The following is a 14,529-nucleotide window of genomic DNA, read 5'->3' as shown; positions in this document are numbered from 1 at the left end:
AAGAAACAGTGTTATCATTAATTTCACTTTACACAACAAACTAAGAATGCAAACAGTCATTAATGGAAATGCTGAAATCATTGTAGTTGTCTCTACCTCTGATCAAGACTAGGACTGATCAACCTTCTCCTGGAAACCATAGCCACCTAATAGACCAACTACCTGCATCACCAGGTCTTACTAGGCAATCTTAGAATGCATGTTAAGCAATTTTCTTCAAAGCATCTGCCTTAATCAATAACTTTCTCAATGTGATATAAAATGAAACTAAGCCCACCCCAAGTGCAAGTTATCTTCTGTGTCATATTAATACACAATGTTCTATTGGTTTCTCAAACTATAGGGTTCCTTGCTACATAGCACTCTATAAATGGTTGGCACACGTGTACCTTTCTGGAATATTCCACTCGATAGCAGCACGTAAGCTGGTACCCAGGATGCTGGAGGGTTGCCCTGGTCATGCCTCCCCACCCAATTAGCCCAACATCCATCATCACTCCAGCTGTCGGCCAGTCAATTTGTTTTTTAACTCGCCTTGCAATAGCCTCTCATCTCTGGGAATAAAAGGGAGAGTGAGCATGGCCTTATATTCTGGCCTCGGTGTAGCTCGCTGCAAACTCGCTGCAAACTCTATTTTCATCAAACCATGTGACTGGAGTCCACGTTTTGAGCTCCTTCATTGTATTTAATACTATAAAATGAAGAAAACCTGGCACTTCTAGTGTTTTTCCATTACACCTCAAACAGGAGCTTGGCTCGCTTCTCAAGTTCATTGTACCTTCTCGAGTAGATAACCAGGCTCTTGGTGGCCCCGGCTCTTGACACTGGGATGGCAAGCCTTTTCAAATCTTCCTTCACCATAAGCTGTTTAATTCTGCTGTGCCACACTTTCAATCCTTCTATTCACGGTGTCGAAGTTTGCTAAAATGCGTCATGGAAAATCCAGATTCTATTCACACATATATATATCGGCAGCATCCAGGGTCAGACTGGGCCATATAATTGCAAATGGCTATTCATTCCATTTTTTGACACTGTTTGAATAGTACCCAAGGGGGAGTTTTTTGATAAAATGTGATGCAAATTGTGCATTTTGAAGAATATTTATCCAGCAACACTGGTCAAAACTATTAGCCGCATAGTGAAGTAACTCATCAAACTGGCCCACTTTGGCCCAAAAGATGGCCCACTTGGGCCATAAAAACGGGCCCACACCAGCATTCTGTGTTTTTCGTTCGGCCATGGGCCTATTGCTCTATAGGCCAGTCCGAGCCTGTCGGCATCACCTGCAGTCTAATCACTATGTATAGCCAGCCTTATGATTACTTTGTCTAATTGTGTTACTGCATCTGTACAATTATAAAAACAGCTTTGTATTTTCTTCATTGCTTCTCCGCACGTGCAATCTGTATTCTGCTACCAAAATGTTGCTTAATTCGCTACTTCGCCATCAGAATATATAATGTATATATACTTTCTTCACTAGCATCTCTTCTGGGTGCACCATTTCTGCTTCATGTGATGTCACCAGTCTTCTCTTTCAATCATCTTCACACTTCTTCCGGAACTTCCTTCAGAAGACCGTAATTTCTTTGCAGATACATCATATAGGGTTTTCTCTATGGATACCTTGTTTCAAGGACTCTTTGCGCTATAGGTACCATTACTGGCTTTGCGCATGTCGCATTTTCTGGCTGCCAACATATAGGCAGAATGGGGGCGGGACTTCCAGTAGAGGTACTTGGCTTTTCCTCTTCAAGTTGTCACTCCTTTCCCCTTACACTGTCACTCCTCCCCCTTGCTCTGTAGCTTCTCTTCCCTTGTGCGGTCACACCTTCCCCCTTGTGCTGCCGCTCCATCCCCCTTCTGGTGGTGCTCCTTCCCCTCTTGCAATGTTATTTCTACTGAAATGTCAGAATTTGAGCACAATCAACAGTGCCTTTGTGTTGCCTGATTCAGGTCTGTAGAGATGTTTCTAGCTACTTGATGGTTACAGCATTTATGTACGCTTAGATGCTGTCTGCAAATAATTAAATGCCACTTTCACAATATAGTATCATTGCTTTTGATGCATTAGGATGGTGTAGCCACCACAATATCACCAACACTATGCTATAGCGAAAAAAGCGGTGCCAGAAAGCCGACTTTGTGGTTGACATGACAACTAGCAATGCAGTGGCATAATCAGTTAATGCATTCATGTTATTTCTTGTTCTATTATGCCAATGTAATCCAATATTGGCTCATATAACTAATTTTCTCCCAATCAGGAGTACTGTAACATGCAACGTGTCTGTGTCACTTTCAAAGCTGGTGCAGTGGATTGATATTTCTTTTTGGAACAGAGGTATTTGGGCTATATTTGGCCTGCATTCCTGGCCCTGTTAGGCTACATGTAGGTTTTCCTTTCTGGATACTGTTACCGTACAAGCCATTCTTTTTTGGAGAGGTGCAGCAGTACTGCCAACATACAGAGGACCACATGAGAAATCTCATGAGGACATCTGTGTGTTTTCAGTGGTACTGCACTTCTCTGATCTCAGTATGATTTTGATGCGGACCTCTATATGATGTCAGTGGTACTGCACCTCTCCAATCTTAATGTGATTTCTTATGAGGACATATGTATGTTGTCAGGTGATAGAATGTGTGCCTGCCTGAAAAAGCATGCTTGTGCAAACACTGCAGAATTTGTCATGGAAGGAAGGGGTGGAATTGCAAGTTGCATTCTGCCCCTCCCCTCTGCCACACAAATAATTGAAAATGGGGAGTAGTTTAAGCAAAATGCATAAAAGGCTTTTACACATTTTGCTTACACCACACAACACATTTTGCTGACATTACACTGGGCAGAAAATTAGCTCAATTAAGATCAATACTACAATATAGGATAACTATGACAAAAACCTGTAATTATGCATACAACCAACTGATATACTCCCCACTAGCGCTGTGCTCCTTTCCCCTCCTGCCTCGATCTTTCCCCCTTGCGCTGTTGCACCTCCCCATTGTGCTATTGGTGCTTCCCTGTTGCACCATCCTTCCTTCGCCTGTGTGCAGTCACTCCTTGCCCCTTGCTCCTCCCCCTTGCTCTTTTGTGAATTGCCCTTGCACTGTTGCGCCTCACCCTTGCGCTCTAGCTTCTTCCCCCTTGCGCTCTCACTTCTCCTTTGCTACTTTGCTCCTTCCCCTTTGCGCTGTTGCTTATTCCCCCATGCACTGTTGCACCTCACCCTTGTGCTATCGCTCTTTCCCACTTGTGCTGTCGCTCCTTCCCCCTTGCGCTGTTGCTCCTTCTCCTCTTGCTCATTAAACCCTCCCCCTTGCACTGTCACGCTTTTGTCTGTTGTGCTGTCACTCCTTCCACGATGTGCTGTCCCTCCTGCCCAATGGTCTGTCACCCCTTCCTGTTTGCACGGTGTCCCCTTCTAAAAATCCATACTTAAATGAATAATCATGAGGATGTGAAAATAAGTCCTGGGAGGATAGCTCAGCAGCAACGTGCTCGCCTTGGAAGCAAGACAGCACGAAACAACACAGGTTCAATCCCCGGGTCCGCGCTTAGAAACCTCTGGGTATTGAAGCACGTTATAAATGCGCAACTAAGACAAAAAAAAATAAAAACAATTATGCAACAAAAAAAAAGTTATACTTGTAACAGCGCCTCGATGCCTGCGGGCTGTGTGAACTCTTTAAAAAAAAATGAAAAACATGCTAAATAAGTAGGGAGAAAAGTGAACGATTAAGAGGTTTCGCTCCAAAAGCACAGCACACATCTACTTGGGTGAAAGATGCCTTCTTTCTAATTGAATGAGAAGACGCAACGCATATATTGTATTACACAATAATAACTTGTACAATGTTTAGATGCTTACTCACAGAATAATTTGAAGTGCGGAAGTTATAAGAGGTGCATTGTAAGATTTTTCACAGGAGGACATGTAGTCTGAGACTGGATACCAGCATGGCAATGGATGTCCCTCTGCTTGGATTGGTTGCATCAACAAACTGTGGTATGGGTCATAGTGTATGTGATGTCTATCTGTGTCGAATGCATCCTTGTCTGTGTGGCTGCATCTTCCTCTCACTGTGGAACACCGCCACATCTCTCTCCGGTATGCCTTGTGCTCTGGGTGGATAGATGCTTCTCTCACCGCAGTCCTCATTGCACTGTGGTGTGCCATCTGCCATTCTGCCTCCTGTATGATTGGATCTGCCTCTCACTGGGGATGTAGGTTTCTTTTACCGGTATCAGGTAATAATATCGCCACATATATGGTCGCCGTAAATAATATCGCCGGGAAAATGTCGTGGCGATATTATTTGGGTGACCATATATATGGCGACAGGAGCAAAAAAAAAATATTTTTTAAAAAAATAAATAAATTAAAAAAAATTGGGGTTTGCGGGGGTGTCTCCCGCATGTTCCATGCAATAATGTCGCCACAAAAAACGACCATATGTATGGCGATATTTTTGTGGCGATATTTTTGTGGCGACATTATTACATGGAACCCTTTTACCGTGTTATTCTTACTGTGTGGTACACATCTTGTCTCTGGGATAGGCATTCTCATTGCTTTGTTCTATATCAGTGGTAGTCCACACTAAGGGGTGGACTGGCTTACAGAGAACTCTGGAGATTTCCTGATGGGCCTCTTTTGTGCGGTTACCTATTTTATTTGCACATTTCTCATGGGAAATAGATGGGGCTTGCTCACACTGTGCAATATAGGTCCACTTTAACAAACATTTCCAGTGCCTCTTTTGGTTCCCAGTCCACCCTGCTCACTGTACTATGCATTCGCATCTGCGTCTCATAGTGCTATCACTCTGAGTTCCATCACCACCCATTTGGGGTGTGCATATTCATCCCGACAAGGTATGCATCTATATCAAACTTGTGATATCCATTAGCAGTGGTAAATAACCTCACTTAACAGTGCTAGTTATACTCCTGTCACATGTACGTATACATTCACTGGACTATATACTTATGCTCTGCTGCTGGCACGTACAATTGCACTCCCACTCTGCAGCGACATGCATGCATGCTGCTCTGTGTGCACATAGATTGGCAGTGAAGAATGATCTGCTCGCCCCACCGCTCTGCATGTTGCTGCATTTCGGGTTATTTCGCTTGTCCCCGCAGTTCGGAAGCCTAAGTAGATGGATAATGATTTGGTAACATCAAGAGGTCAGCAGGTTATCCAGCTGATTGGAAAAAACAGGAATGGTAATGGAATGTCAATGATCATAACACATTCTGCACAGAAATGCTATATTCAGCGCGCAATCGATAGGAGCCGAGGGGCTACACAAGAAGCGATGGCCATAATAACATCGACTTACAAACTTGTATCTAGGGGGCATTTAGGAGACAAAGGAGAGGCACGCTGCTATTCAATGTTGACAAAGTGGTCAGTATTGGAAACTACAATCAGCGCGTTTTTATAGCATGTTTGTGAGAGAGAAATACAGATAGACATCGGAAGTTGAGGGGAGGGAGGACAGAGGGATGGAGAGAGTGAGAGAGAGGGAGACTGAGAGGGAGGGTGAGAGAGAGAGAGAGAAAGAGAGAGAGAAAGAGAGAGAGAGAGAGAGAGATTATTGATTTTGATGAAAGGTATTCAGGTTTGGACCGAATAGTTACATACGTTAAAAGCCTAAGAATACACTTGGAGACGAGCATCCGGATTCTCAAGGATTTTCAAGGGGGCAATTAAAAGATGCCTGTGAGTATGGCAAGTGTGCACATGCTCCTTATTCCTGATAAGCAAAGACTAGCGTAGAGAACATCTGGAGATGCCTTGACATCTGAGAGATGCCCTTCCGCAAATCTTTGTGAATTGCATTTCACCACAAGCATTCCAAGGTGTCCATGGCATCTCCATACATGCTCCATTTTCAGGTTTTGTACAGGGTTGCAGGTGTGCTTCAGAGATGCTCCCCCGCGTCTCTTCCTTTGTTACAGTGCACATTTTTGTGATCTGTGCCCTAGAATGTATTTACCTGGTTCTGTAATTGATTTTGCATACAGCCCTCCTGCCACTACTGGTGGCCTTGCTGAGCATAGGTCTGTAACATAAAAAGAGGAACCAGTGTTCATTGGAGGCAAAGTGGAAGAGGCAGATGCGAGACCTGTGGTTTTGATGGGTGCAGAACGGAAGTACTTGGTTTCTGTGTGCCAATCTGCTTTCTATGGGACCGGCAGAGAAACTGGAGGGTATCCTATTTACAGGTAGAACCAAAAATCTGATCGACCACAGGTGCTGATGTGGGAGATTGTGATAGGGCTAAAGAGGAGAGTTTAGTCGTGGTTCAGTTAGTGGTGATGTCCTAATGGCAAGGCGTGTGGCAGCCATCTGTGGGGTGTTTGCATGTGAAGTGTAAGGTGCTAGGAGATCTTAGCAGTGAATCAGTTAAGTCCGGGGGAGGGCGGTGTAAGACTAATTATTCAAAACAACCTACAACCCTGCACTACTGCCGCTGGTCATTTGCAGAAAATACCCCTTCATCTAGCTCACAATCCAACTTGAAAATCCCCTCTCTCATGCTCACTGTCTCTATGTAAATATTTTTTTTTTATTTGGCATATATGCGTCAACATCAGTACATCAAGAAGGAATACCATCATTCCAATAAATCCTGGTTTAACAACAACAGCAATAGGGCTAGCAACATTACAATGATGTGACATGTTACAGGAAGGGCAACCTCTAAGCATATTCAGGCAACAGAGGGTGAAGACAGGGAGTGTGAGGGATGACATTTAACATTGCATAGCAGAGCTGACGTTTGGGGACTATTCCATTCACAACCTTTTGGGCTATCCCTCATACTTGTTTTTATTTTTGATTATTTGGTTACACAAACTATTTAACCTTTAATAACATTTAGTAAAAAAATACAGTTCAATTAATAGCACAACTCTTTACACGATTCATATCAATGTACTAAAATTCTCTAAAATACTCAAATAAAATAATACTATAGAAAGGAGAGCAACCAATATCACCACATCACATCATCCAAATGATCTAAAAGTCATCTCAACCTGCGCAAAAACGCTAAGAGAATGGACCCGAGATCGGAATGATGTTTTGGAACATGAAGACATATCAGCTGAGATGCTGTTACACCGGCCACAAAATGCCAAGAAAAAATTGAGGTGGCAAGACTGGTTAATGACCATTGCAGAGAAGAACACATACAAAGAAAATCTGAACTGCAAAACAAGGGCATTCACACAGCTACCAGCCATCAAAAGATGTTTCCTGATGCTGGAATATGATCGCTCTACATGAGGTTCCGCCTTAACCTCCTCCCCATCAGATCGAGACTGGCGGTAATCAAACAGCAAGATAAAGGAAATCAACAATGTAGGTTATGTGAACAGAAAGGAACTATCGAACTTTACATCACATCATAATGATATGTCCGAAATTACAGGAGGACACAGCCCTATGCAGAGCGTATTTTAACATCAGCAAAGAAGCGCACACCCCGGAAGAGCGATCGGCACAAATACTGCTGGGACAGGACAAAAAGCTGGTATTCATTATAATAACATTTTGGGAAAAAAATCATGAAATCAGCAGCACCTTGAATTGTTAGATAGGATCTCATGGACACAAGTAAGTCATGACATTTTTTAACAAAGACTTGAAACTCAATGTAATAATTGTAAGAAATGCCTATGAAATTAAAAGTGTATGTATAAACTACATTATTTTAATAAAAAATAAAAAATAAAAGTCATCTCATTAAATGTGTGAATAGATAAAACTGTGCTTATTTGGTCAATAATCGTAATAATAGTCACATTCTTAACAACAGTAGTCAACCTACTTGACCTATTACCCTTTAACTGCAAACTCATCCAAGTTCAAAGCTTTAATGAATCCCACCACTGCTACCATTGTGGAGGTGGTCCGCCCCTGCAGGCAAGTATTCCACAATTGGTTAACTTTGTCACTTGATAGAAATTAGGAGAGTTTTTTAAGTACATAGTTCTCAACCCGGTTAAATCATCACATTCAGTTAACCAATGTCTAATTGTCTCTCTACTACCTACCATTTTACAAAAACGTCAGGTTATTTGATCAGTGTCTAACAATCCATACCTGATTTGATTTGATTTGATTTTTGATTTTTTGGAATTTGTAACACGCATAGGACAGAATAAACTGTATAATGGCGCAGATGACAATCATGAGAGAGGAGATATAACAAGCCATACCAAACCCTCGTCCTATGGACAAATATCTATTTGAACAGAAAGGTCTTTAGTGCTCGACAAAACTGAGGAAGCGAGCTCATCGTCCTCAGTTCAAGTGGCAAAGAATTCCACAGCTTAGGGCCAAAGACTGCACATCTTCTATCGCCCTGTGACTTGTAAACTGAGTAAGGAATAACCAACAGCTGACAATCACTGGATCGGAGTTGCCTTGCTGGATGATATAGCTGTATTAGCTCCCTCAAATATTAAGGGGCGATACCATTTACGCACTTGGAGACGATACAGGCTGTCTTAAACCTAATATGGTCCTCAATTGAAAGCCAATGCAACTCACGGCAAAATGGAGATACATGCGCCGTTTTCTTCAACTTAAATATCAGTCTGACTGCTGAATTCTGTGCCTTCTGAAGTCGTTGAAGCTGCTTAGCAGAGATGCCCAACAATTGACTATTGAAATAGTCTAAATGGGCGCTTGTTAAGGCTCCCACCACAGCCGCCTGATCTTCCATTGGTATGTAAGAAAGCACTTTACGCAACAATCTCAAAACAAAATGCACTACTTTAATCTTGGCTCCAACCTGGGTTTCAACCCCAAGGTCCTCCTGACAGATGGAGCCCAGATTCTTTACTTTAGATGTGAATTTAAGGTATTTGCCCAAAAGCAAATGCCTTGGCCCAAACAGAATGAGTTCAGTCTTTGCGGCATTGAGCTTATGAGTGGTTTTTTGATATCCAGCCACTCACTTCTTCCAAGCACTGGCCTACTCGATTAAGTGCTTCCTCAAAGTTGGTAATTCGAATGAAAAACTGTGTATCATCCGGGTATGAGTGAAAGTTCAGCCCATAATGCTTCAGAATTTCCAGAAGGGGTTGGATGAATAGATTGAACAGTAGCAGAGACTGGGAGGATTCCACAATTTAGTTTAATGAGGTCCAACAGGAACTCCCCCAGCTTCACTCACTGTTGACGGTCAGTGAAAAAAAACCTAAACCAGAGCTAAACCAGCTCAGTGCAAAATCAGAGACTCTTCCTACTTCCTGCAACTGTTGCAAAATAATGTCATGATTCACTGTGTCAAAGGCTGCGGACAGGTCCAGAATCACCAATAGTGAAAGTTCCCCTTGGTCCGCAGCCTTTAAAAATTCATCCTGTACAGCCAGGAGTGCGGTCTGGGGACCATACTTTGGCCAAAAACCAGACTGCAATTTGTACAATAACAATTCACATTACACAAATTCCTGCAACTGGTTGGTAACAACTTTTTCAAGTATTTTAGCTGGCCAGGGTAGCCCTGCAATGGGGCGATAATTCTAAAGAGTCTCTACATCTAGAGATGGCTTTTACAGCAAAGCGTGACAATGGAGTGCTTCAAATCTTCTGGAACAATTCCACTGGTCAATGATTTATTGACAAATGGGGTAAGTTCCTGCGCCATTCTCTTAGCTGAGTGTGCTGGCAGCGAAGATAGAGAGTCAATAGTAGGTTTAAGAGGCCCAATAAATTTAAATATATCACCTTCAACAACTGGCTGAAATTCAAACAGGGGTAGTGATGTCTGGTTCTGTGAATCATCCATGTTGCCTGCATATTGATTAGACAAGGGCACAGGTGGATTAATAGAAATCTCATGTTAAATATCGGCCCCAATCTGTTCAATTTTATCCACAAAGAAAGAATTAAAAAGATTGGCCTGTACTACTGAAGCATCCAACACTGCCACTTTGCAGTTGGGATTGCAGTTAGGATAACCAAAATCTCTTTAGACAAAATCAAATTCCACCAGAACCAGAGAAAAATGCATAGGGATATTCTGTGAATAAATGGAAATGGTATAGCGAGAGGTATTTATGCATTAACTCCAGCGTTCCAATCCAATTATGCTGATATAAAGCGATTTTCCCTTTTGCTGGATTAGAGAGCAGTTCCGAAAAGGAACTTTCGAGAGTGTCCAGTATGTTAATACATAACTCCTCGATTGCATTAATCCATACACAGGCCTGTTCTAAATATATTTGATTAAAGTCAATATACAAAGATATCCTCGGGGGACATACAATTTTACAGAATATCGATAACAGACTCCACTGTGCTCTCGCTCTTAATGACACAAACCCTAGTTCACATCTGATGGCATCGATTGGCAGGGAATGCGGTAATCTCAAGGTCCTTTTCTAAATGTGTCCCTCCAATACAGGCAATCAATCCGGCATACTAAGCCAGTATGTCTCAATGCCATACAGCAATGTGGGCACTATCTTGGTTTCATAATAGTGGACTACACATTTTAATATACACTTACCAAATCTTGCATCCTCACTAACTAGCTGGTTGGTCAAACTAGTGGTTCGATTTTTGAACCAGGTAGACAATGAAGGCCCTGAATTGATCAAAGATCTCAAGCAAATCAGCAAATTGGCTTTAGACTCTGCATCATTCCCAATATGCCAGCAAAATGTGGTCATTTTCTTACTTTTAGTTAACTGGATAATCCTAGATGTAATAGGGTTAACTTTGAGGGTGTTGCCTTCTCCAAATTCCACAAAGGCATTTATTAATCGCTGTAGACCGACCACGGTACAATCAAATAGTAAGCAGTCATCTGTGTAGGCCAACCAGCGAAACCTTAATTTGTGGAGTTTAGGGGACACAAAAGATACAGGAAGTAACTGTTTGTCTATGTCTGCAAGATATAAATCAAACAGGCAGAGACGCAAGAACGCAATCCTGCCTGACACCACTTGCAGTCAAAATTTTATGTGAAAGATCCCCTAAGTGATTCAAACGCACTTGGATATCTGTATTTGAGTACAGCCCCATAGTTAATTTCAATAGTCCTGAGGGGATACCCCACGAGTGAAGCTTAGCCTATAGAAGCCCTCGGTCTACCGCATCAAAGGCTGCACTCAAATCTAACAAGGTGACATATATATTCTCATACTTACCACTCCAGGCCAGATGCTGTAAACATTTCACTGCCAGACCATTCAGAGAGATGCCCATTTTACACTTAAAGCCTGTCTGCCATTTCTCCAAGATACCCCTGGCATCCATCCATGACTCCAGATGCGACAGAAGAATTGATGCAAATATCTTACTGTCAGCATCCAGAATCGCAATGGGCTGGCAGCTTAGAGGATTGTTTCAGTCCCCTTGTTTATGTATGGGGACTACATAGGCTGTAGACTACGTTTCTAGATACACTCCTTTTCTTAGGATATCACCGAAAAGTATGGATAAAACCTCAGTCCAGGCAATGCGGTCCCCCATGAATACAAGATTAGGTAGTCAATTTGCACCCAGCGCATGCAAGTGACTGATATTTGTTAGTACCACGTGCACCCAAAGTCTTCACGGATGAGTTCTTCAAATACCTTACTATAATGGGACACCCAGACAGATTCTGAAACTCCATTAATTTGGTGTTTAGATTGCATCACCTCAGTAGCGTTAATAATTTGCCAAAACGCTTTTGTGTTTTTGTCTTTCATACATGTTAGCATCAGCTCCTCGTCCTCTGTAATCTATTCTCCCGAGACTGGGATAACCAATTTCTGTAGGATTGGCGTATTTTAATTCTACCCCACCTTTCCTCTAGAGAGATGTCCCTCACCTTTTTCAGCTGTGATATCTTGTATCTCAAGTCCTTTTCCCATTTTACAACTTCCTCATTATACACGTGATAGTGTGTGTTTCTTCCTCCTTTTGTTTTTTTATGTCCCTACCGCTTTCTCTGTTTCAAGTAAAAATTGTACGAGTCACCAAAATGTGAAGTTGTATAGGTTAGAAATGTCCAGTCTTCAGTTAAAAGGTTTAGATGGGTAACAAGGAGTTTAATAACATTCTGAACCCCTTCAGGATTCCAGAAAATCTGGTTACCCGCTACCGTGGATATAAGGTCTCCCACACACCTAGGTAGCAGGCCCCCTAGACCCAAATTAATGAGAAAACAGTTTTCCAACATAGCATGATCACTATGGGGGTGAGGGGATAACTCCCATTGTGTCATAACTTGATGAAAAATGTTCCTCCACAAACACATAATCCACTGTCGATTTCAAATGACCATTTGTCCAGGTTGCTACTATATATGTAGAAGAGATACAAGCTCCATTCAGTGGTACCAAACCAAAACCTCCCAACCACATTAACCATTGCCTCCCATACCCCCTTTTATTGTTGCTCCATTGTTCTTTTTGGCCAAACTCGCAGCAGTTTTCCGGGTTTAAACAATCAGAATTCAGATCACCCATCAGCATGACATTAGTGCCCTGAGTGAAATTATTCCATTCAGAAATACATTTTGATGGACTTTTAAGCATATCCTTAATGTTGCCCAACCCCTCATGCCAGTAGACATTCAACACTAACAGGTTCATCAGATCTCATTTCAGCATACTAACGTGCGTTGCCAACACACCCCATTCTACATCAAATGAACTGACCATTTCAATTGTAGTTGCTGATTTGATTAGCGTGAACAGACCACCAGATGGTCGACCAATACACCCTTGTTGAAAGTAGACAACATAGCTGTTAAACGACAGAGGGATGGTTAAGCAAGTTTCTTGTAGTGCTATAATACAGAAGGTTTGAAGTTTACGACCCAAATCATGTAAAGAGAACAGTCATCCATGGCATCTAGTATTCCATGATAACTCCATGAACTCAGGTTGTTATCTATAACCAACTAATGCTCATTCATAGTGGATTGCTTTCAGCAGCCAGGACCAGTTGTTTGTAATTTGAGAACATTTCATTTTTTTTCTTCAAATATTCTATTTCCGCTCTTGGTGTCTGCCCACCCACCCCCCTACCCTCTTCTACGGGCCATTTCCACTTAAAAAAAAAAAAAGTGAAATACCATAACCATATGCTCGAATCGTATCTCTTTCTTTCACAGTTGATTAAAAAACAAATCAGGAATTAAAAACTGCGATTGAGCACTGCAACCTATGATGATCTATGAAGTCCACCCTACTTATGTCATTAGATGAGACTCCCACCAAACCTCGGATTTCTGTCAATAGCCGTAAAATCTGTGTTCCTCTCAGTATAACTGTTTTAATTTCTGGCAGGACACTTTCGAAAAGAATTGTGTAAACTGAATCTTCGGGGCTAGTGCACTTATCGTTACTTTGTTTGTTTTTAGAAATATTACTCCCATTAGTAATACAGTAGCCCCCTCCATCAATCCAAGCTACCAGGCAACGAGGTTACCCCTCTCCTTGTGTCCTATTCATATTACCCACCGCACCTTCTGCCATGGGTAGTGAGTTGGGGCACTCACTTTAGTGGAACTTGCCTTCCCACACTTATTCCACACTGACCTGACTTCTACTATGGGAGGTGCCGTAATTCTTAGGCCATAATCAGTGTCTAACTTTATTAGTTCCAGTGTTTTGCCAGCAGGACAAAACCCGTTTAACGCAAGGCCAATGCTTGCCCATAGCTAAATGCCTGGTCTCAACCCCTACAGTATCCCCTGGCCACCTGTAATGGACCATTTCCCACTCCCACCTCCAGTGAGGATACACATTGTCTCACTACTTTGTGTTAAAATGGGACTACTAAGTACCAAACCACCATTTTGAGCTGTAATGTCTAAGGTACAACTATTGTTTCCCTGTGTACCATCAACATTACCCACTCCAGCATATTCAGTCGACACCCTAGTCTGTTTAGATCTCCTGTGCTTAATAACTTCTTTCAACTGCTGGGGACTCCTCGAATTAACTATCAGTTCTATCTGGGTTGCCTGGGGTAAGGGAGTTACATCTTTTTCCTTTTTTAACAACATTGCTCTAACAGTAGGTTGATTCAGGAAGAAACCTATGTATAAAGTGCTTTGTAGCACGGCTATTAATCTTTCCTCCATGAGTATTCTTAGATTTACGCTCCACTGAACGGAGCCTTTGTCGCAAGGGTTTCCGTTTTTTTTGGAAGTGTAGGTAACTACAGTGGGTAAAAACGTATTAACATTAGAACAGGTTATCTCTGTATTAAATTCCCTACTGGTGTTATTCAAAGGTGGCCATCATTTAACAAAGATCACATCAGCCTCAGAAGTAGTAGGGGGCGTAGCTAGAGGTACAGCTTCCGACAAGGAAACAATACTCTCCTAACGATTTGACAAATGAACACTTAGGGCTAATGACCTATGTTGATTAGACATCAGATGGCATTGTATCAATGTTGACTATTCTCCTTTCTACTATTTTTACTCTCTGCCCCTCATTGTGTAATGACTTCCTGTTTATAACAGGGATCATGCTCCGAAACATGCACC

The sequence above is a fragment of the Ambystoma mexicanum genome, chromosome 10 (assembly GCF_040938575.1).
Source record: "Ambystoma mexicanum isolate Mex_15411 chromosome 10, UKY_AmexF1_1, whole genome shotgun sequence".
Taxonomy (NCBI): Eukaryota; Metazoa; Chordata; class Amphibia; order Caudata; family Ambystomatidae; genus Ambystoma; species Ambystoma mexicanum.
This window is presented reverse-complemented; position numbering follows the sequence as displayed.